Genomic DNA, 23,150 nt, shown 5'->3' with positions numbered 1-23,150 from the left:
GTGGGGCCCGACGTTGCCCATACCCTGCCACGTGGAGGCTAGCCGGGTGTATCCAGTATCACAACAATTTGCTCTGGCAGGTCCTGCCACCTAGTTTCCTGGGATTTCAGTGGCTAGGGCCTATTAAAAAAAAAGTTTATGCATTTGACATTAATGCTTAATGGGATTGCTGTTAGGAAATCTCTGGTTAGGGTTGAACACTAAAGAGATGTGTTAAAGGCCAAATAGGTCAAGCAAAATGTTGATGTTATTAAATTTAGACATGTAACGCTAGATAAAATCTGATAGTGTTAGATATCTTAGAGATTTGCACCAAACCGGTAGAATTTAGACGTTGGTTATAATTTGGCGGCATTGTTAAGGGGTGTACTTGGTTGATTTAGTGAGAGAGGGGGGGGGGGAGATTGAAGACTGAGGAGGAAACAGATAGAAGAATAGGGACGGATAGAGTAGGAATCCCCAAAAAGGTCAGTGGAGACGAGCCCCACCAGGCGAAATATGGGGGGTAGGCAGGGAGGAGAGGAGACAGAGATCCGTCTCCTCCATTCCCTGCCTGGGGATGGGGTTTTAAAGGGAACCAGGTTAGAGTACCCAGTTCGGATCGCCAATGGTGTGTTGGCAGCAAATCCGCAGAATGTCTTCGTCGGTGTCTTGTCCAAGGAGTGTCGAATCCGGTATGAAGGTCCAGCTGCCCATCCCGCTCTGGGGGTGGGATATGTTAGCTGGCAGTGGGGAACCTACCAGGTGAGGGGGGGGGGAGACACACACATTTACTTCATTCGTAATGTGCATTCTCACTCTACTTGCATTCTTTTTTTTTTCTACCTTTTTCTTATTTTATAATTTTTTTTATATATATATTTTTATTTTATTTTTTTATTATTTTTTTTTTCAAATACAGATATATACAGTTATACCCAGATATTTATTAACAAATAAAGTACAAATAAAATAAAATATAAGTACAAAATTCAGTAGCTTTCGGAACACGTGTCCCTTTATCAACTGACAAATTTGAATACATTACAAGCAAAGTGTGGCACGTTACTCATTCGTCATTGTTGTAGCACGGACGTGTGCTGCCTTGCGCCAGTGATCATCCATCAATAAAACGGTTGTCTCCAGGATTGGATGTATACGCATGCCTTTCTGGCGATTTAATGCCTTAGGGTTGTTCATTATGTTTAGTGACTCTAGCCATAGGCGGTGGCGAAAGTGTCGCGCGTGGTCCACTATCTCAAAGTCGCGCTTGGGGTCAAGATCGTGGTTGGTAGCCCAAAAATGTTCTGCAAGCGCGGACTGGTCAGTTTCGGCAAGCCGGATTGCTCTGTCGTGTTCCGTGAGGCGATCCTGGAGACGTCTCGATGTCTCACCTACGTAGCAACTGTTACAGGCCCTACAGGTGATACGGTACACTACATTGCTGCGTAAGACAGGTGTGACAGGGGTCTTCACGCTGGAGACAAGTGAACGTAGGTTCCTACCTGGTAATTGCACACATTTGATGTTGTAACTTCTAAGGATCTTCGAGATACGTCCTGACACTTCTGGATAGTACGGAATTTTTGGGCTACCAACCACGATCTTGACCCCAAGCGCGACTTTGAGATAGTGGACCACGCGCGACACTTTCGCCACCGCCTATGGCTAGAGTCACTAAACAAAATAACAACCCTAAGGCATTAAATCTCCAGAAAGGCATGCGTATACATCCAATCCTGGAGACAACCGTTTTATTGATGGATGATCACTGGCGCAAGGCAGCACACGTCCGTGCTACAACAATGACGAATGAGTAACGTGCCACACTTTGCTTGTAGTGTATTCAAATTTTATATTAACTTGTCAGTTGATAAAGGGACACGTGTTCCGAAAGCTACTGGTTTTTGTACTTATATTTTATTTTATTTGTACTTTATTTGTTAATAAATATCTGGGTATAACTGTGTATATCTGTATTTGAAACCATGGACCCCAGTACTCCAGGCCCATTTGTCACTATTATTTTTTTTTTATTTCACTCAAACTCATTCATCTTTTTCTCACACAGCAGGAGGGGATGCAATGATGGGTAGCGTAAATTTAAATACTAATTAAAACTAGGGTTAGGTTAGCCTGTACTTAACTTAGCATTTCTGGTTTGTGTTCTTTTCTCTCACGCTTACACTTTTATTCATTCTTCTAGCTCTCATCTCATTTATTCGACTCTTTCTTTCTGCACTGCACTCTCTGGGCACCGCAACTTACTGTTATTCTTCAGTTGTGGTGCAGGCCTAGCTGCAAGGTGTTTTTTTTTTTTTTTTTTTTTTTTTTTTGCATGCCAGGGGAGAATGCAGTGATAGTGTTTATGTGGTTTGTAAATGTTTGTTGGTACAGTATATATAAGGTAATGTAAGTTATTTTTAACTTTGTATTCTTTCGGCCAATTACATTTGCTCTTCTGCTCATTCCCATTCACTTTCTCTGCATGCATTCCCATCCCCTCCCCTACATTGGTTTGGGGCCCCAGGTTCCTACACATGGCAGGGTAATCCTGGGGAGGTTTGTTATGTCACGTTTCTGTCAGGGTGCAGAGTAATGCTATCCTAACAGTTTTTAAGTCATCATCTGGGCGTGGTGGGAAACTTGGGCAATTTTAATATTGATTATTATTTAATTGCTGGAGCTGAATTGCCATTCTTTGCATTGCTCTGCGCATTTCGAAAACTTTCTGTGTGAAAGATGTAAAAGCTTTATAATTTTGCTCTTCTATGATGAAGAGATGTTCTTCTCCCCTGGGAAGGGGACCGATCTGTGCTATTAGCTCTGTTCTTGGGATGTCATATATTATACATTCATAGAGAATGTGTGCCCAGTCTTCACTTTCGCCAGCAGCTGCAGTTTGGGTCATCGGTCAGGCCTAAGGAGGTTAGTTTCGCCTTTAGGGAGCCGTGACCTGTCAATATAAATGTTTGTAAAAAAGTCCAGGGGCATACCACTTAGGTGGCTTTGGCGACCCGACACCAGTGGCAGAAACCGTTTGGTGACCAGACCTCTGGTTTCCTGCTCCCACTTTGTTTGCCATAGCTCGTGGAGCTTTGTGGCTATTCTTTTTCTTTCATCATTGAAGGTATTGGTTGTATCAAGAGCTATCCCCAGAAATTCTGTGGGTATGCCCTTTTTAAATCTATAATATTAAGCCTCTTTTGGCTACTTCCAGGTAAGTGGGAGAGTTCCGGCCAGCAACTGTAGTGCAGGTGTGCTTACTGTGCGACACTGCTTTGGTAATAGTGAGTAGTATTGTCCTTTGTATCGATTCTAATTTATTCCTATTTCTTACTATGGCCCGAGCGGATAAACCACGCACCGGCTCCATAGGTGATAACAGCAGGAACATTGCACGGTATATGATTACCAGGGTCTTTCTTTGAGTCCCGAGTCTGCTCGACTGATCCTGGCAATCATACCTGCATAATTTCGCACTTTCTTCGCAAGTAGATCAAATGGGGGTAAAAAGGTTAATTTTGAATCAAAGACCACTCCAAGATATTTTAGTTCTGTTACCATTTTTATAGTGATTGTGTTAATTTTGATTTGTGGACGTCTTCTTATGTGCAAATTACCTTTTAGAAGTATTTGTTTGGTTTTTTCAGGCGATATTTTGAGCATGTGCATTTGTGCCCACTCCTGCAGCTGCAAGAGAGCGGCATTTGATCTTTGCTCTACAACCACTCGTGAGTTGCCTTTTACAAGGAAAATCATTGTCGTCTGCAAAAGGCCAGGCTTTCACGGGGCCCAGATCCAAGGCCAGAAATCATCCAAAACAATGTTCCAAAAGAAAGGGCCAAGGATTGATTACCTGCGGGCAGCCTTTATTCACAGGCGTGTCAATTCCTGGAACCTTGTGCGTATTGAGACACTTCTGTCTGTAAGGTAGCTGTTTATTACCTTATAGAGGTTTTGTGGAGCATTTGCCTGGCGAAGTCTTCTAAGGACACTAGGCCACCACAGTGAGTCAAATGCCCCAGCAAAGTCAATGGAGATTGCTAGCATATATTTCTCCTCTGTGTTTTTAACTGTTGTCAGGAGGTGGTGCATGGCATCCTCCGTAGAATTGCCCTGCTTAAAAACCATACTGATTGTTGGAATGCAAGCCTGCTTCTGTGTAATATGAGCTAATCTGCTGTATATTAATCTTTCGTATATTTTCCCTAGTACAGGGAGTAGGGGGGGGGGCTATTGGTCTATATGATTTGGGATGAGTAGGGAGTTTTTCAGTGTTTTTCAGGGATTACCTTAACACAGCTTGTTACCATATTTTGGGAATATACCTTCTGTCATACAGTTATTATATAGTGCTATTAATTTATGTGGTGCTATTTTCCGCTAATTTTTTGATAATCTCAACCTCTAAGAGGTCAAAACCTGGCATTTATTGTTTTTGGTTTTAGATAGTGCTATTTCTAAGTCTTGTATAGTGAACAGAGGTTCAATATTGGCATTGTCATATTCAGTGTTTTCTTTATAATGTCGAGCTGGGTGGGGGAATGATTTCAGTTTCAGTCTTGAATGATACTGTCTAGGATGTTATTTACAGAATCCACCAACACAGGGTTTGGGGTTCAATCTGGTTTGACAGTAGTTTCTAAGACATCTCCTCTTGGCAGCTTGTTGGTCACTATTCTGTAGACAACTCCCCAAAGGTTATTGTTTCCAGTAGTTCCACCAAGTGCTTCCAGCATTCCTTTTTCTTATCTCTTATGAGGGCTGTATACTGATTCCTGAGAGTTTTATAAGAATCTCTCAGTGCATCCACCTCATTTTGTGACCAAGATGTTCTGGCTCTTTGAAAATGTCTCCGTGCCTGGTGTACCCTACTTCTGAGTATAGGTCAGTTCGGGGCTCCACCAGGGAACTGTCTGCTTCCTCGGTTTTTTCCGTGGGATAGACAGGGTTGCTGTTTTTGTTAAAATGTTTGTCATGGTCAGTGCTTGCTCGTCCGGGGCTACAGTTGCCTGATCTAGACCACTCATTTTCCTGTTTTGCAGCTCAGCTGCTGTATGTTCTGCAAAAATCTGGCCAGTTTGCCTTTTTAAGGTTATACCTTTTGATATCCAACAGAGAGTGTTGGGTTGTCCGTCAATAAAATGAGCGAATTCGAACTGCTGGTTAAAACAAGTAACGCGGACATAATAGGGCTTACGGAGACGTGGTGCCACCCGGAAATTGGGGATGATGAGTTTCAGTACGGCTTGTATAATGAATTTAGGAGGACAGAGTAGATAGAAGGGGTGGTGGATAATGCTTCTTATCAGAAGCAGCCTGAGTGCGACGATAGCTTTCCCAGATTACAGACATTTCACATGCTAGTATAGAGTCTGTATGGTGTGAGATAGTTGGAAACAAAGGTATAATGCGAGTAGGAGTAATCTACAGACCAGGTGATTGTGAAGATTATGACAAAAGCCTCTACATGCAAATGGAATGGGCAAGTAAGCGTCAATGCCTTATTATGGGTGATTTCAATCTGCCTCTAATTGATTGGAGTAAATGGGAAGGAAACTCGACACGGGGAACAAAATTTTTAAATCAACTAGATGACTGTTATTTGTATCAACATGTCAGGGAAAGTACTAGAGAAAAGAATATCCTAGACCTCATCATCACACATGAATCAGATGACATAACAGGGCTGACAGTAGAGGAACCAGTAGCAGGAAGTGATCACGGAGTTCTACGGTGGATGATGACGAGAGAGGTATTCGTAGTAAAAGGCAAAGAAATGGGTTTTAATTTCAGAAAAGGAAATTACGATGCCTTAAGTTACTACATGGCCTCTATTAACTGGGTAGATATCGCGCAGAGAATGAATACAATTGAACTGTGGTACGCTTTTAAAACATTAATCACAGATGCCTTGAATGCGTATATACCATTAAAAAAATACTCCACGAGAAGGGTTCCAAGTTGGATGAATAGTGAAGTTGCCACATTACTTGAGCAGAAAAAGGTGGCATGGAAAAGTTACAGAGCATAAAAAGTACTGAAGCCTATAACAGCTACAAGGTGATCTGTAATAGAGCCACAGAAAAGGTTCGACAGGCAAGGCAGTTTATGAGAAATCACCAGCAAAGAGGGGGGGGGATAAAGAATTCTTCACATATATAAATGCCAAGAAGAGCAGGACAAACCAGATCGGACCTTTAAGTAAGAGAAAGGGATAGTATTAAATACAGAAGCTGCCGTTGCAGATGAACTCAACAGTTATTTTCCATCGATATTTACAAATGAAAAGCCTTTGTGGCAATGGGAAATTGTGGAGCGAAGTTAAAAAATATGTAATTAATGATATTTTGAAATTTCGCAAGATTATTTAATGAAAAAACTGTCAAGCCTACAGACTAGTAAGGCTCCTGGAGTTGATGGAATATACCCTATAATCTTGAGAGAGGCGGCAAGCGAGTGCATTGAACCACTGAGCCTGGTTATGCGAGCATCACTAGACTCTAGGGAGATTCCCTTGGATTGGAAAAGTGCAAATGTATCTCCAATACATAAGGGTGACTCTAAACGTGAAGTGGGAAATTATCGACCTGTCAGTCTGACTTCAGTAGTAGGGAAAATCATGGAGGCAATGATCAAGGGTGGAATTCAGGATCATTTGGATCGAACTGAAATTCTCAAGGATACTCAGCATGGTTTTGTAAAGGGAAAATCATGTTTAACAAATCTGGTTCGCTATTTCGAAAGGGTCACTCACGAGCTGGATTTAGGGAATAATTTCGACATTGTTTATTTAGATTTCAGCAAAGCTTTTGACTCAGTCCCACATGAGCGGTTGCTTTATAAGCTGGAACAGGTTGGAATCACTGGGAAAATCCTTAGATGGATAGAAGGATGGCTTCAGGGCAGGAGGCAGAGGGTTGTGATAAATGGCTATTCCTCAGATTGGGTTGATGTAAGAAGTGGGGTTCCCCAAGGATCAGTATTAGGACCACTGTTGTTTTTAATTTTCATAAACGACATTGATGAAGGGATAGAGGGCGTGATGTCTAAATTTGCAGATGATGTTAAAATTGGTAGAGTAATTAATGATCACTGTCAAGCTGAGCTTCTTCAGAGAGACCTAGATAGACTTCAAGAATGGTCAGAAAAATGGCAGCTGTGCTTTAATCCAACAAAGTGTAAGGTATTACACCTGGGAAACAGTAATCCCAAAATAACTTATTCACTTGGTGGAGTTCAACTAAACCCAGTACTGGAGGAAAGGGACTTGGGTGTTACGATACGGTCAGACATGAAATTCTCTGAGCATTGTAAACAGGTTGCAAGGAAGGCCCATGGTGTCCTATCGATGATCTATCGAACTTTTGCAAGTAGAGATAGGGACGTGATAATCCCATTATATAAGGCTTATGTTAGACCACACTTGGAATACTGTGTTCAAGTATGGAGACCGCACTTGAAGAAAGACATCGAGCTTCTTGAAAGGGTGCAAAGAAGGGTAACTCGCCTGGTGAGATCGGCAAAAGGGCGTCCTTATGAAGAAAGACTTCGAATATGTGGGTTGCAGAGTTTGGAAACTAGACACCTTAGAGGAGATTTGATTGAGGTGTTTAAGGCACTGAGAGGCATCAGTAAAATGAATGAGGACAAAATTTTCAAGATTATAAATGATGCTAGAACTAGGGGACATAAATTCAAGTTACGGGGGGGATGTTTAGATTGGACTGCAGGAAGTTTTAGTTTAGCCAACGAGTTATAAATTACTGGAATAAGTTGCCTTCATGGGTGGTAGAGGCCGACAGTTTGGGGAAATTCAAAGGTCATCTGGATAGTACTTTCGGGTAAGGGAAGCGCATAGGATGATAGGATTAATTTCCTTTTTATTTAATTTTTAATTTCATTTTATTATTTTTATTTATTTATTAATTATTATTATTTATTTAATTATTTAATTTTTGTTTTTATCATTGTTTTGTTCGGATTTTTTTTTTTTTGGCTGGTGCAGCATAAGCCATAGGCTTTCTTGCACCATACGGCCGTTACTAATACTAGTACTAATACTAATACTAATTGCCTGTTTAGTTTGAAGGAAATGGCTCTGTGATCTGATGTGGTCCAGGCTGGCTGGACACGCCAGTCTGTGATTTTATAAGCTATTGAATTGGTGGCAAGAGTGATATCAATGTCACTCTCCCACATGGTACTGCTAAAAGTTGGGAGGTTATTTGGTTGGTTTAGCACTTGAAAGGGTGAGGTGGCTATATAGTCTGAAAGTATCTGGCCGTTGTGTGTGCCTGCTCTGTCTTCTGTACGGCTATGCCATAAGGCTGACCTGCAGTTGACATCAGCACACACTATGATATTTGCAGAAGGTAGCAAGTTTGTGACTACTTGTAGGTATTTAATAGTTGGATTTATATCCTCACCTGGTCTGGAATATAGTGAAAGAATGTAAAACTGTCCTACAGCACTGGTAATATGGGCACACACTCCCACTGGGGAGCAGAAGTGACCCACCTTTGTGACTGTAAGGTCAGTATTTTTAACTACTATTGCAGTGGAAGGGACACCTGAGGTGTATTCTATTATTTTATAGTCTCTTGGGTATCCCTGAACTCTACCCATATGTGCGTAGGGCTCCTGGAGTACCAAGGTATCTATATTATTTTCTTCAAATTTGAGTTTGATCTGATGTACAACGGCTCTTGCTCATTGAGCATTCAATTGGACAAGATTTACAGCCCTAGTCACATTTATGTTTTCAATCTGGCCCATAGTTGGTCCTAGATTGTATAAGTTTTGCCATTTTTTTATAACTGGGGCATTTATCATCCCTGGTACTATGTGTATAGTCAGTCAGCCGTGCTGCCTTGCAGGTAGCACATTTTGGCTGCTGAGACTTATTTTTGCAATTTTTGTAATCGTGGCCAGTGACTGCACAGTGACCACAGGTACTATACTGAGTGGTAGAGAATGAAAGGAACTTGGGGGTGGTTGTGCAGGCAGATATGAAGTTCTCTGAGCAGTGCAGACGGGCTGCAAGAGTAGCTCATGGAGTATTGTCAATGATATACAGGAATTTTTCCAGCAGGGATAAGGAGGTGATTATTCCATTGTATAAGGCAATGGTCAGGCCACACCTAGAGTACTGTATACAGGTCTGGAGGCCTCATTTCAAGAAGGATGTAGAGCTGCTGGAACGAGTACAGAGAAGGGCAACAAGATTAGTGAATGGAACAAAGGGGTGCTCTTATGAAGAAAGGCTTAAGTTTTGCAAATTACAGTGTCTGGAGACTAGGCACCAGCGAGGTGATCTGATAGAGGTGTATAAAGCCTTGAATGGTTTGAGCATGCTCAATGCTGATGGGATTCTTCCTCTAGCTCAGAATAATCACCTGAGAGGGCATAAATTGAAATTGAGGAAAGACAGATGTAGGATAGATGTGCGGAAATTTGCCTTTAGCCAGCGGGTGGTTGGTTGGTGGAACAGACTTCCATCCCTTGTGGTGGATAGCCTAAATAAGTTTAAGGCTCAGCTGGACAGGTATTTTGAACGAACAGAGGGGTGAAGTGGAAGTGGGTTTTTTTTTTTTTTTTTTTTTGGCTGATGCTGCATAAGCTTGCTTTCTTGCATCAAGTGCCTCTACTAATGCTAATGCTAAAGATGTGCGAGAGTAGGTGGAAGATTGAAATCTCCACAAACAATGTGCTTAACAGAGGCGTGGAGGTGATTCTCTAGCCAATGGATTACATCTTCAATGATATCACTGTTTGGGCCTGGTGGAATATATACTGTTGCTAAGTCTATCAAAGTGGTTTTAAGCTTGAGGGACACCATGGAGGCTTCAAATGCAAGGGATTTGGTTACCACAGAATGTGCCAATGAAAAGAGGGTGGTATGTAGAGTATTGCGACTCCCCTCCTCTACGATCAACTCTAGAGGAGCAGAGCATCTGGTAACCAGGTTGAGGTGCACAGGCAATGGAGTCCTGCCCATTCACAAGCCACGTTTCTGCGATACAGAGAATATCTAGGGTTTTCTAGAGTAGAAGCTGTTCGACAGTGTCCACGTGTTCGACATCTTGTTTTAGATGCTTCTTACATTTTCAAAGACAATTCGAATGGTGGTAGCCATAGCAATCGCAGTTCGTACGGGTGGCAAGTCTACTTTGTGGGTCCGCATTGGTCTACTGTGCGTTGCGATGTATACAGTGACATTAGAGACAGGTTTGCAGCCTTGGTGATTGATATCATAAACGGCTGTTAGTTGGATTGATTGATATGTGGGCATTTTGTTTCCTATGATAGGTTTGTTCTCAGTAGATTCATTTGAATTCTTCTGCGTTCCTTTGGCTTGACAGCCTGGTAACTTTAATTGCTATTGCATTTAGCATTAGCATTAGCATTAGTAGAGGCATATGATGCAAGAAAGCAAGCTTATTCAGCATCAGCCAAAAAAAAAAAAAAAAACCCTCTCCCATTTCACCCCTCCGTTCGTTCGAAATACCTGTCCAGTTGAGCTTTAAATTTGTTTAGGCTATCAACTTCAACAACAAGTGATGGAAGTCGGTTCCACCAACCAACCACCCGCTGGCCAAAGGCAAATTTCCGCACATCTATCCGACATCCGTCCTTCCTCAATTTGAATTTATGCCCTCTGAGGTGATTATTCTGAAAAAGATGAAGAATCCCATTGGCATTGAGCATGCTGAAACCATTCAAAGCCTTATACACCTCTATCAGATCACCTCGCCGGTGCCTAGTCTCCAGACTCTGTAATTTGCAAAACTTAAGCCTTTCTTCGTAAGAGCAACCCTTTGTTCCATTTACTAATCTTGTTGCCCTTCTCTGTACTCGTTCCAGCAGCTCTACATCCTTCTTGAAATGAGGCCTCCAGACCTGTATACAGTACTCTAGGTGTGGCCTGACCATTGCCTTATACAAGGGAATAATCACCTCCTTATCCCTGCTAGATAAATTCCTGTATATCATTGACAAGACACCATGAGCTACTCTTGCAGCTCGTCTGCACTGCTCAGAGAACTTCATATCTGCCTGCACAATTACCCCCAGGTCCTTTTCATTCTCTACCACTGTCAGTGTAGTACCGCAGAGTTGATACATTGCTCTGGGGTTACTGTTACCCATATGTAGTACTTTACATTTGTCAATATTAAACTTCATTTGCCACCTCTCAGCCCATCTGTTCAACCTTTCCAGATCCTGTTGCAGCAGCATAGCGTTAGTAGTGTCCTTAACGACCCTGCCAACCTTTGTATCATCTGCAAACTTAGACATTAAACTTGATATCCCATCATCAATATCATTTATAAACACCGAAAACAACAATGGACCCAACACTGAACCTTGAGGAACTCCACTAATAACATTAGTCCACGTTGAGCAGTGTCCATTGATTACCACTCTCTGTCTTCTGCCACTCAACCATCCCCTTATCCATAGCAGCAATTTGCCTCCAATGCCACACTGCTCCAATTTGTGCAGCAGTCTTCCATGTGCAACAGTATCAAAAGCCTTTCTAAGATCCAATATATAATATCAAAGTTATTCCCTGCATCCAGTTCTTTTGTGACTACATCATAGTATCCAATCCAATCACTTTGGTGGTTTATCGCGGTTCTTGGCGTCTGATTTAGGAATGGTTTGACGAGAGTTCCAGGGGGCCATAGCTTTGGAACCAACACGAAGCTCATCATCTTTGGGTGGCAGGTAAGGATGAAAGATGCGTGTGTTGGGTATCTAGTTCTTCTCTGTGTCACATCAATAGTTAATCTGTGAAGTTCTGCACACATGGCCTTAATGCTGCCTGGTTTAGTAGTTGGTTCCAGTCGAGAAACAAATGTTTTTCTCACGAGTATGGACCTCTGTGATATTGTATGAATATGATTGATTTTCTCCATCGTCAGCAAGCTTTCTGCTTCTGGAGGAAAGTGTACTTGATTGTTCGATTAAAGCATACAGAGGTTCTGGAGGTGATGCATATTTCTCTTGCAGCTCTCTCTCTGGCTATTCCCTAAAGTTCTCCGGCTTAGGGCTACGTCAGGAGGGACAGTAAACAGGTGTTTCCTGTTGAATTCTCTGAGATGTTTGAGGATGATTTCTGGTTCAGGAATTGTGTGGAAAAGATTAATTCTCTCTCAGGTTGGTTTTTATTTCATCGGCAAGTGACGATTGTGGTTTTTTTGTAAGCCGATTTCACATAGTTCATAGGATTGTGGTCAGAGTAGAATTCAAAAGGAGACGTGATCATAGAGATGCTGTGAAGATTATGGAATACGAGGTCGAGTATTGTGCGTATAGAAAATGAATATGGGTAATGCACACAGTATTCACTCTCTGGTGTTTGTTTGTTTTGCAGGTACTCAGGTTAAGGAGTTGTACCGGTATCTACTACCTCCAGTGGATGCAGGATGGTTAGCGGGAGATCCACTTTAGTGGTAGTAGCTAGTTCAGACGGCCACTGTTCGTACGTAGTTGTGGTCCACCTCTCCGTGGTATAGACGGGCAAGGCAGGCTTTCCAGGAGATCACCTCCCTGGTGGCAAAGTGGCCAGAAACAATTAAACAGCACTTCCACGCACAAACACAACTTTACACACCTTTTGGACAGTCTTTACAGAGTCCTCGTGTCACCCAGCACGGTGTACCGCGGCAGAATTGAACTTGAGTTCCGGAGCTGCGGTACACCGTTGTGGGTGGCACGAGGACCCTGTAAGACTGCCCGAAACCCTTCGTAATCGTAATACGTAATCCTAGCGTGAATTCGTAAATTGCAAATTTACGAATTCGCGCTAGGTTAGGTACATTCGCAATTAGTAAAATATTATCCTAATTGTAAACGAGTATACGTGTTGTCCTGGTAACAGCCACAGAGATTAATGAGCAGCGCTTTTACATGTTTTCGTGGGCCCCGTAACTACTGTTGACCTGAATAAACAACTGAAGCCATCGTCTGTCGGCAGAGGTGGATGCCTTGTAAACTGTACTGTGCCCTCCTTGGATTCTGGTTGCGCGGGGGCAAAACCTTGCGTTTAATAACGATAATAATTTTTAAAACTCACAGCGGCATTGGACGAAATCCCAATTCTTGCCGGGTTTATTCTGAGGGCCGGCTGCTCAAGGCTCGCTAAGCAAAAACCATAAGCGCTTGTTTTGAACGAATGAAAAGGTCACCACGCAAGGACACAGGAGCTGCCCGCCAGACGGGAATATTCAAGGCAAACGGTGTCCGGTGGGCGTGACAGAGAGAAAAGCATAAAGAGAGAAGCAAAGACAGAGAGAAAAGCATATTGGCAAGAGGAAACATCGACGGAGTGCCAGTTCCCTTCATCCCCTTCCCCAGAAATTTATTTTTGCGTTATTTCATTTGTGCGCGCGCAACTTTGGCTCGAACACAACAACAAAGTAGCGCGAGCAAAAACAGCACGCGCAAAGAATAAAAGAATACAGAACACGGAAACATCTCAGATTGCACCATTCGAGGATGTTTCTGCTGAGCCACAAGAAGTTACTTCTACCAGAAGAGGATCTTTGCGGTGTCCTTTAGACGGCAGCGGAGGTATAATGCGAGCGGAGTAATCTACGGACCAGAAGATGGCGAAGGGCAACACCTGGTTAAGGTCAGAGATCAAGAAGCACTTCATCACATACGCCGATGATATAAAATTTTTTATTACCTCAGAAGATCAGAAATCAGCTGACTACCACAACCAAGTGGCTAATACTAAAATAAAAGAACTTCAAGAGTACCTAGATTGTATCGGGCTGCAGTTGAATGGAAAAAAGACGGCACATATGACTTTCACAAATAAAATAAAGCCAAACAAAATGGAAATATTTGTGAACGGCATCCTCGTCCAAAAGGCACAGACACACGTTGATCTTGGTCTCAAGTGGGATGAAGGCCTAACCTTTCGCCCGCACTTCGCATACATCCGCAACAAAACATACGCGGCGCTTTGGGCAACCAGGCAAGAGCTCACCGGTATTAGAGACCCCGGTCTGATGAAGCAATACATCAACAGATGTGTTACTCCTATTCCCCTATACGCGGCACAAATCTGGTCTTCAGCTGCCGAAAGCAGTATCAAAGCCTTTCTAGGACTCGAATACTGGCTCTTGAGATGGCTGAACAGAATTTCAGCTAAACCTTTTACCATCTCAAGAGCTATACTATACTCCAATTTAGAGGTCACACCCTGGAGACAAATAATCACGTCAAGGAACATAATGACCGTCGCTCAGCTTTTAACGGGACGACTGGACGCACCGAAATCCCGAGAGTGGATAAAAATACCCGGCTAAAAACCAAGACGAGTTGCAGATAAGGAACCACAACTGAAAGCGGCATTTACGCAGTTGGATAGCCTCGGAAGATTCTTTCCAGCAAACACCATCGAGCTGTTCAACAACCTCAATCGATATGAATCCTGAAAAGCTCTGCACTTGCAAATCCTACAGAAAGGAAGTTCTCAGAAACTCTTACTCGCAACTACAGATGTAAGGATACAGCTTCAGCACCTTGTTAGCCCAGGCACAAGCCACTGGGCTTTAGGAAACCCGACCTCATCAATGTGTAAGGATTGACCTACCTACACAACTCTAATCCCCACAGAAGAAGAAGACTGCTGGAAAATTGAACTTTAAAATTTTTATTTTGCCGTATCACGGTCATTCGTGTTGTTTCATATGCTGTACGTTGTTTTGGCTGCTGTAAATATTTGTGTTTATGTAAATATGGTAAAACTCCCACTTGTGTGTGTTTAAGCAGAAGGTATGCTTCAATTGTCACGGTATGTTCTTACCAGTTTACAGTAGTTAAGTAGTAAAAGTATTTGCGAATAATTAATAACTCAAATAGTGTCTTTTCCAGATAAAATGTAGTTATAAATCAGATATTATGTATTTTATAATTGTAACATAGATGTATTTTTGTAACATAGTTGTACATGTATTTTCACCCTCTAGCCAGTAGCTGTAACCGGGTGTTCTCCTAAGAGAAATAAACTGATGATAATAATAATAATAAAAAAGATCGAAAAACGTCACTCGGGTATATTTACACGGTGATTCCCCCGGTACTGCTGTCTGCCTCAGAAATCTCGGCTTCAACTGCTCCCGCAACTCTACGACCGTCTGAGAGTCGGCTTCCGAAACGGCTGAACTCGAAGCAGCAGCTGCCACCTCAAGTCAGAACCACACGACTCACAGTACACCAAGCTGCACCGTCCTCCCCACACCAGATGGAAAAGGCCCGGGTTCGAATCCCGTCGATGACGCGAGGAACTTTAGTGGGCTCTTTTCACTCCGTGGCTGAGTTAGTCGGTCTCAGGCGTAGGTCCCCTCCCCCAGAAACTGGGGTTTTTTTCGTCCAGCAAACGGGCAAATCGACCAGAGAAGACACGCAATTCACGAAAATAATACACTTGGGCAGATGAAAGTATATTCCGGGTGGCCCTACACTGATATGAAACAAGGTAGTGAGGGATCCATGGCACTGATGGACAGGTCCTTGGGAGAAGGTCCTAATGTCCTGTGACGTGGTCCTGATATTTTTAAAGAGTGTGACCCCACCTAGTGTTGCCAAAGGGTGGGCCACATTCCTCTGGAAACCCACTCCACATGAAGAAAAAAATATCCCGTGCTTTAAAAAAAGGAGAAAAAAACAAAGAAAGAAAAAAGCTGATGATTCTCACTACAAAACAGTTCAACGTTTATTGCGTATATGAAGAAGAAGAAGAAGAATGAGCACTCTTCATTGCATACAAAAAAAAAAAATTATTTTTCAAAAAAGACACACGCTGTACACAGTACCCTTCATGGCTACAAGTCAGGGTACTCACTTGTAGTCAGGATTAAATATTGGAGAAACCAAATTGCAAATTTAGATATGAAAATATATACGCAACAGCGTGTTATCGAGTTAAATTATTCTCCAGGGAGCAGTCCTGTTAAAACAGTGCTGGAGTCATCTGAGTAGGCGAAGAGAGTTGAAACAAGGTAGTGAGGGATCCATGGCACTGATGGACAGGTCCTTGGGAGAAGGTCCTAATGTCCTGTGACGTGGTCCTGAGAAGGAAATCGATGGAGTAAGTTCTGCCTGTATTTTTTATCCAATGTGAACTTGTACAGGTCGTCATCCAAGGAGTGTATGAACTGCAGCATTTGCACTGCTAAGAACCGATCGGATAACTTTAACCGGTTTGGGGTGGCCTGAAGGACTGGATTGGCCCGAAGGCTTCGGACTGGGATCCTCCAACAGCAGTTACCCCAGAAGTCTGGGTCCGAAATAATGCAACCATAATTTTTTACAGAAAACACGAGTCCTCTCTCATGGATAATGGCAGGAAGACGTCTGATGTTAGAGCTGCCGCCATCTGGGTCGTTCTTGGTGCAGGGGGAAGACGAAATTTCCATATGGCCCACTTCAGCAGACAAAATTCGCCCTCGAAAATCCGTCTCAGATGCGATATGGCAGTTGAGGTCGAGATTTCTGTACCATACTGTATGCCTTTGCGGACCTCGGGATATCCCCAATTTGCCGCTGGCTCATCTTCTAATGAGGCAACTGCCAAGGCAGTTTGTGTAAGGTGTTGGTTGAGGTGATAATGTGGTGTTTTGTCGTGCTAAGTGACCCGCGTCTGGCTAGTTAGTACACAGGGGACATTGACCGCGAGGTTAGACCCCCTCCCCTTGAAACCCATATCTAGCCGCTAGAAGGCGCCTACACTGCTAGCTCATGTTGCTCCCGAGCCAGGTCTCGGGAAGCCTGGAGAACCATGGCCATGTTGTTGTAGTAGTAGGATTTTAGGAGCATCAGAGTCCAAGACCATAATTGCTCCAAGTATGTTGTCTCTAAATTGCGTGTGTGTTCTGAGGTCCATTTTATGTCTGCTGAAAGAAAAACCCATGCAACCTTCGTCTGAGATCGAATAACTCAGCCACGTTGTGAAAAATGCCCATAAAAATTCCTTCCACCATCGACGGGACTCGAACTCAGGTCTTTTCCACTCGGCGTAAGGAGGACTGCAATCCTACCAACAATAGAGAAAGGAGCAGAAAAGATAGCAGGGAGAAGTTCAGGAAGGAGATATAGGGGTGTAGGTAGTGATATTGAGATGGGGATGAATAATGGAGGCCTCCCCATGGAAACAGAAGGAGTTATGGGGAAGCCCGATGACAGTACAGTGATAGAACAGAGCAATGGACGGTGAGTCCAGGATCCCCCCTAAATGTTTGGGTTAGCAGGGCCTCTCCGACCCTTATTCGGGAACCAGTAAGGTCAATCCCTCCACATACAGATCAGCAAGGTTGATCCCACCCGAGAATAATCTGTCAGCAAGTTATCCCACATGACGTGGTGATTTCCCCCACTTGAAGGAGTAGCATAAGTGCATGAGGTGGCGTCTCGATCCCATATCACAGTCAGTGCAGGCGCCTCCGTAGCCAGGTGGGAAGGAGCAGCAGTGCGTAGCACGCGCTTCTTGATTAGACCGGGGTTCGAGCCCGTCACCACCAAATACGGACGATGCGGAAAGGTCAGGGAATGACCACCGCATATCCCGGAGCAATATGGCCTTAGTTGCAAATGCTCCTAAAAACCAAAACAACAACAGTCAGTGCATGGAATTCAAATAGATATTGTCCAGTCTGGCAGTCCAGGCAAGGTTGTGGGTTAAGTTAATTCACAACATCTCAGCGAGGAGAGTCAAAGTCACGAGTGATTGATGTTCTGTCGGGTGAGATAAGACATGCAGAGTACGTCCTACATCACACAAAGAGGTCGTAGTAAACTGGGCCTGTTCAGCATGGGAAGTTGTCGTAGTCAGGTTACCCTTCACAGTCTGGTAAGATAAGTTGTTGTTGGTCGGGTCGCACGTTAAGTTTAGTGGTCTTAGTTGAGCTCACGTCGTGGTTCGTTGTGATCAGGCCGCAAAATATATTAGGATTCTTTTTAGCAAAAATACATTATGTATGTATACGCATTTAACGGTGGCCCCTAGACATAAATCCAAATCCACCTAGTGCCACTGTCAAATTTGAACAAACTACACGAATGGGTCTGAATGAGTGTTGCGTAAAAGGTTTATGTGTGTTGCTTGCCTAATGTTCAGGCCACGGAGCAGTGATCACCCGAACAAACGTTGCCCAGCATCCTTCCCCAGGCATATGAGGCCGGGCCCAGGTCTACCACTGTCTGTGCTAGCCGCACAAAAATCCCGCATCCACCAGTAGAACTGCTAGACCAGTGGGTGCCAGCAATCCCAGTCCCAGGCCGCCCCCGCCTGAGAGTGGATTTGCAAAATACGCAGTGACATAGCATTTAGGGTCAAGTGCCACTGGTGGTTTCCCACATATGAAATGCCGACCGGGCTAGCCGGGTGGGTAAAGTGCCTGCCTGGAAACCCAAAGGTAAAGTGTAAAGTGCGTTTAGGGTCAAACGGCATAAGGGGTTTCCCCCATTTCCACGTTGCTTTCATTGTGGGTGAACCAGTTCGCTGGGAAATGCCAGAGATTCAAAAGTGTATGGATATTGTATATATGTAGTGTCGTGTACTGTTGTTCATCTGGTCGTTTGGCGCCTCCGAAGCCAGGTGGGAAGGAGCAGCAGTGCATAGCATACGCTTCTTGATTAGACCCGGGTTCGAGCCCGTCACCACCAAATACGGAGGATGTGGAAAGGTCAGAGAATGACCACCGCATATCCCGGAGCAATATGGCCTTAGTTGCTAATGCTCCTAAAAACCAAATAACCAACCAACCATCTGGTCGTTTAGCCGCTGGACCCCTGCTGAGGCCCAACGTTGCCCCACTTTCGCCCCGTGGAGGCAGACCAGGAAACACCAGTAGACTAAGATTTACTCTGGCAGGTCCTGCCGCTTAATTTCCTGAGATTTCGGCGGCTAGGACCTTAAAAAAAAAAAAAAAAGAAGAAGAAGAAGAAAAAAAAAAAAAAAAAAAAGAGGAAAAAAAATATATAAAAATATATTTGGTAAATTCGATGAGGAATAACGCTAAATTTTGAAAGGCCGAATGTATGGGCGAAAAACGTAATTTGGAGATGATTAAATCAATTCCGAAGTGTAGGGCATTCGCTTGCATATGTGTGGGTTGAGTGGGTGGGAAGACTGAAGCCTGGGGGGGGAGAAAAGACAGAAGTATGGAGTCGAGAGAGGAGGCAATCCCAAGTCACAGTGGGGCATGCCCATGCCTCACCAGAAGGGAAAGTGGGAATGGCAAGGAGAGGAGGAGACAGTAAGACCGTCTCCCCCCCCTCCACCGGGGATAGGGATATTAAAGATGAAGGAGGCTAGGGTGCCCTCTTCAAGTCGCCAAATGGCTTTTGGCAGCTGTGTTGCGTTAAGTCTCTTTTCTTCAATGTCGAGTCGATTTCAGTCCAGTCACTCATGGGGTAAGCCCCGTCCTTGTGTTTTTCGCTTTCTTGTCTCAGGGTTTTTCTCTGTATTAACTCCATTGGATGGTATTTTATGGTCTTGTATAGTTTAACTTGTGGTGGTCTTTCGTCAGACACAATTTATGGTAATTAGCAGTTTTCTCCTCTCGAAGAGGTCCTGGGCATATTGAGAAAGTGCTCTGTATTCCTCTTCTGTGTCAATGAAGTGGGATTCCAGTCCTTTCGGAAGGTTGTGTATCTTTGTCATCAGGATGCCTCTCAGATCTTCATATTCTGGGCAGTCGTAGACCAAGTTATTCCAGTTCTCGACCTCCTCACACGTGCAGTTGGGGTCCTCAACAAGGCCGAACCAGAGCAGCTTCTCCTTAAAGGGGCCATGACCAGTCAGGAGCGAAGTCAAGTGCTTCCCCGGAAAGTTCCAGGTCGGTTGCTTGGGGTATATTTTGCTGAGGTCAGGGAGGAATTTTCTTGTAATTTCTCCTTTTGTTCTATCGGTCCATCTTTGTTGCCACTCCCGAAGTAGGTAGGCCTGTAATCGGGTCAATTATGAAATCCTGGAAGGTGGCAGCAAACCCCCTGGTGTGCAGGAAGAGCAAGCCAGCTTGTACAGTCTCCAAATCGAAGGGGAATGCTCCAGCAAGCAACTGCAACGCCGGTGTGCTTACTGTTCTGCCTGCTCGTGTGGTTGTTAATAAAATGGTCCTTTGTATCATATCCAGAGTTCTCCTATTGATTGCAAGCGTCGTTTTGCTGTACAACAGTGCAGCAGCATAAGTTATCGCAGGGATGAAGGTTGCCTTATAATACAACATTAGTGCTGTTTTTTCTCGTAACCCTCGTCACCATTGCCGAGTAACGTCTTATCTTCGTCCTTATATATTGTAGGTGAGGTTGGAAAGATAAGTTTTTGTCTAGGATTACTCCTAGATATTTCATTTGGTTCGCAAGTTTAATGGTCACACCTTCTATTTGGGGTGGACGCCGTATTTGCAGGGTTCCTTTTAATAGAATAGATGTGGTTTTTGTAGGCGAAATTTTTAACTGGTTTCTTGTAGCCCATTTTTGTATTTTCTGAAGAGCTTGGTTTGCAGTGGTTTCCAGTTGGGCTCTTGGGTAATGGTAAGAATAAGGTCGTCCGCAAAGGCCTGGGCCCCGATCAGCCACAGGTCCAGGTTCAGGAGCTCGTCGAGGACCATGTTCCAAAGGAGTGGCCCCAAGACAGACCCCTGCGGGCAGCCCCTGTATACAGATCTTGTGAGTTTTTGGTAGTTGGCATTTATTTCTAGTTTCCTGCAAGATAGGTAGTCCTCCATTGCCTTGTATAGGCTGATAGGAACTGCAGCCACCCTTAGTCTGCCCAGGACGCTTGGCCACCATAGTGAGTGGAACGCCCCGGCAAACTCAATTGAAATGACTAGTAGGTATTTTTTTCTGCATTCCTGTGCCTTCCGAAGCAGGTTTCGAAGTGCATCCACTGTGGAAGAAACCGGCTTAAATCCGAACTGATTCCTAGCCGCCAGGTTTGTCCTCTCACAGTGGTTTTTGATTCGCTTGTGCAGCAGTCTCTCATATAGTTTGCTGACCACTGAGGGAAGTGCGATAGGTCTATATGACTCTGGGCAGTCCGGTTTTTTGTTAGGATTTTTAAGTAAGAACTTGGCGTTTGCTGTTTTCCATGCTGTGGGGAATTTTCCTGTTTCCAGGCATCTGTTGTATAGAGTAAGTAGTAAGTGCGGTGCATAGGTGTAAATGTAAGTGTAAGTGTGTGTTGTTGTATTACGGCACCAGGGGTTTCCCCCATCTCCGCGTTGCTTTCATTGTGGTGAACCAGTTCACTGGGAAATGCCAGAGATTTAAAAGTGTGTGGGAATTGTTCATGTGTTCTCTAGTTGTTCATCTGGTCATTTAGCCGTTGAACCCCTATTGAAGTCCAACGTTGTCCCACTTACGCCCCATGGAGGCAGACCAGGAACCCAGTAGCTGTAGATTCACTCTGACAGGTCCTGCCACTTAATTTCCTGCGATTTCGGCGACTAGGACATTAAAAAAAATAAAATAAAAAAATAATAAATAAAAAAAAAATCTGCACTATCGTAAGGGTAATATCGCTTTGGTTTGGTAGGCCGAGTTTTGGGCGTAAGTTAATTTTATCATTTTAAGATTTTGATGTGTGGGGCTTTTGCTAAGATGAAGGTAGAGAGGGGAGAGAGACCGAAGGCTTGGAGAAAAAGACAGAAATATGGGGCCAATAGAGTAGATAGCCCCAGTTTTCAGTGGGGCATGCCCATGCCCCACCGGAGTAGAAGTTTAGGGGTGGAGGAGTGGGAACAAAAAACGTCCCCTCCCCCCAAGGAAGTGGGAATAATAGGTGAAGAGGGCTAGGGTGTCCTCTTCAGATCACCATCAGGCTGTTTGCAGCTGTGCTGCGTTCTGTTCTGCTTTGTCACACATGGGGCGAGCCCCGTCCTTCCTCTTCTTTTCTGTGTGATCAGCACTCTTCTTGTCCAAGTACCGGTCCTCTGCAGGGTTTCAGTTTTCTGTCACATTTGGTGGCGTTTTTTTCAATCTCTGTGTACGTTGCTGTAGATAGCTATTAGTGTTTTTTCTCCTGGTGAATAGGTCTTGCGCATACTGGGAGAGTGCCCTATATTCATCCTCAGTGTCCAGGAAGTGGTGCTCCGGTCCTTTTGGGAAGTATCTCAATCTTGTTATTAGTAGCCCTCTGAGGTCTTCATAGTGTTGACAATCATAGACTATGTGGTTCCAGCTTTCGCTTTCCCCACATATGCAGTTGGGGTTCTCAACGAGTCCGAAGCCAAACAGCTTCTCCTTGTAGGGTCCATGTCCGGTTAATAGTGTTGTCATATGGTACCCTGAGAAGTACCACGGTGGCTGCTTTGGGTATATTTTCCTGAGGTCTGGCAGAAATCGTTTTGTTACTTAACATTTTGTAGTCTCTGTCCACCTTCTCTGCCAAAGATCTAGGAGGTGGGTCTGTAGCCTAATTTTTTCGTGTTTTAGGTTGCCCGTCAGGTCAGTCGTATATCCTTGGTGGGTAGCGACCACTCCCCTGGCCAGCAAAAACAGTAGCCCCACCCGAACTGCCTCCAGGTCCGGAGGGAGCGCTCCAGCAAGTACCTGCAATGCTGGGGTACTTACCGTGCTGCAAGCGCGCGTTGTTGATAGCAGTATGGTCCTTTGGGTCATTTCTAGTGTTCTTTTGTTGACTACCAGTGTCGTTTTTGATACCACACCGCTGCTGCGTAGGTGATTGCTGGCAGGAAGGTTGTTTTACAGTAAAGCATCAGTGCTTTTTTCTTGAGTCCCCAATCTTTCCTTGTGATTCTGGTTACCAGTCCAGAGTATCCTCTGATTTTTCTTCTGATGTATTTCAGATGCGGCTGGAACGTCAGGTTTTTATCTAGGATAACGCCCAGACACTTCAGTTGGCTCACAAATGTGATTGTTACATTGTGATTTTAATTTGCGGGGGTCGTCGTAGTTGCAGAGTCCCCTTTAGCAGGATCGATGAGGTCTTGTCTGACGATATTTTCAGCTGGTTCTTTGATGCCCATTGCTGCAGCCGCTGCAGTGCCTGCTTTGCCAGCGTCTCCAATTGGGCCCTGGAGTCCGCCTCTACCGTCAATGTCAAGTCGTCCGCGAAGGCGTGTGCTGCCACAGAACCCAGGTCCGTCGTCAGGAATTCATCGAGAACCATTGTCCACAGGAGC

Source organism: Mastigoproctus giganteus, chromosome 2, assembly GCF_048544385.1.
Source record: "Mastigoproctus giganteus isolate SK-2022 chromosome 2, ASM4854438v1, whole genome shotgun sequence".
In the NCBI taxonomy this organism is placed as follows: domain Eukaryota; kingdom Metazoa; phylum Arthropoda; class Arachnida; order Uropygi; family Thelyphonidae; genus Mastigoproctus; species Mastigoproctus giganteus.
The sequence above is the reverse complement of the archived record's forward strand: the minus strand, read 5'-3'. Positions refer to the sequence as shown.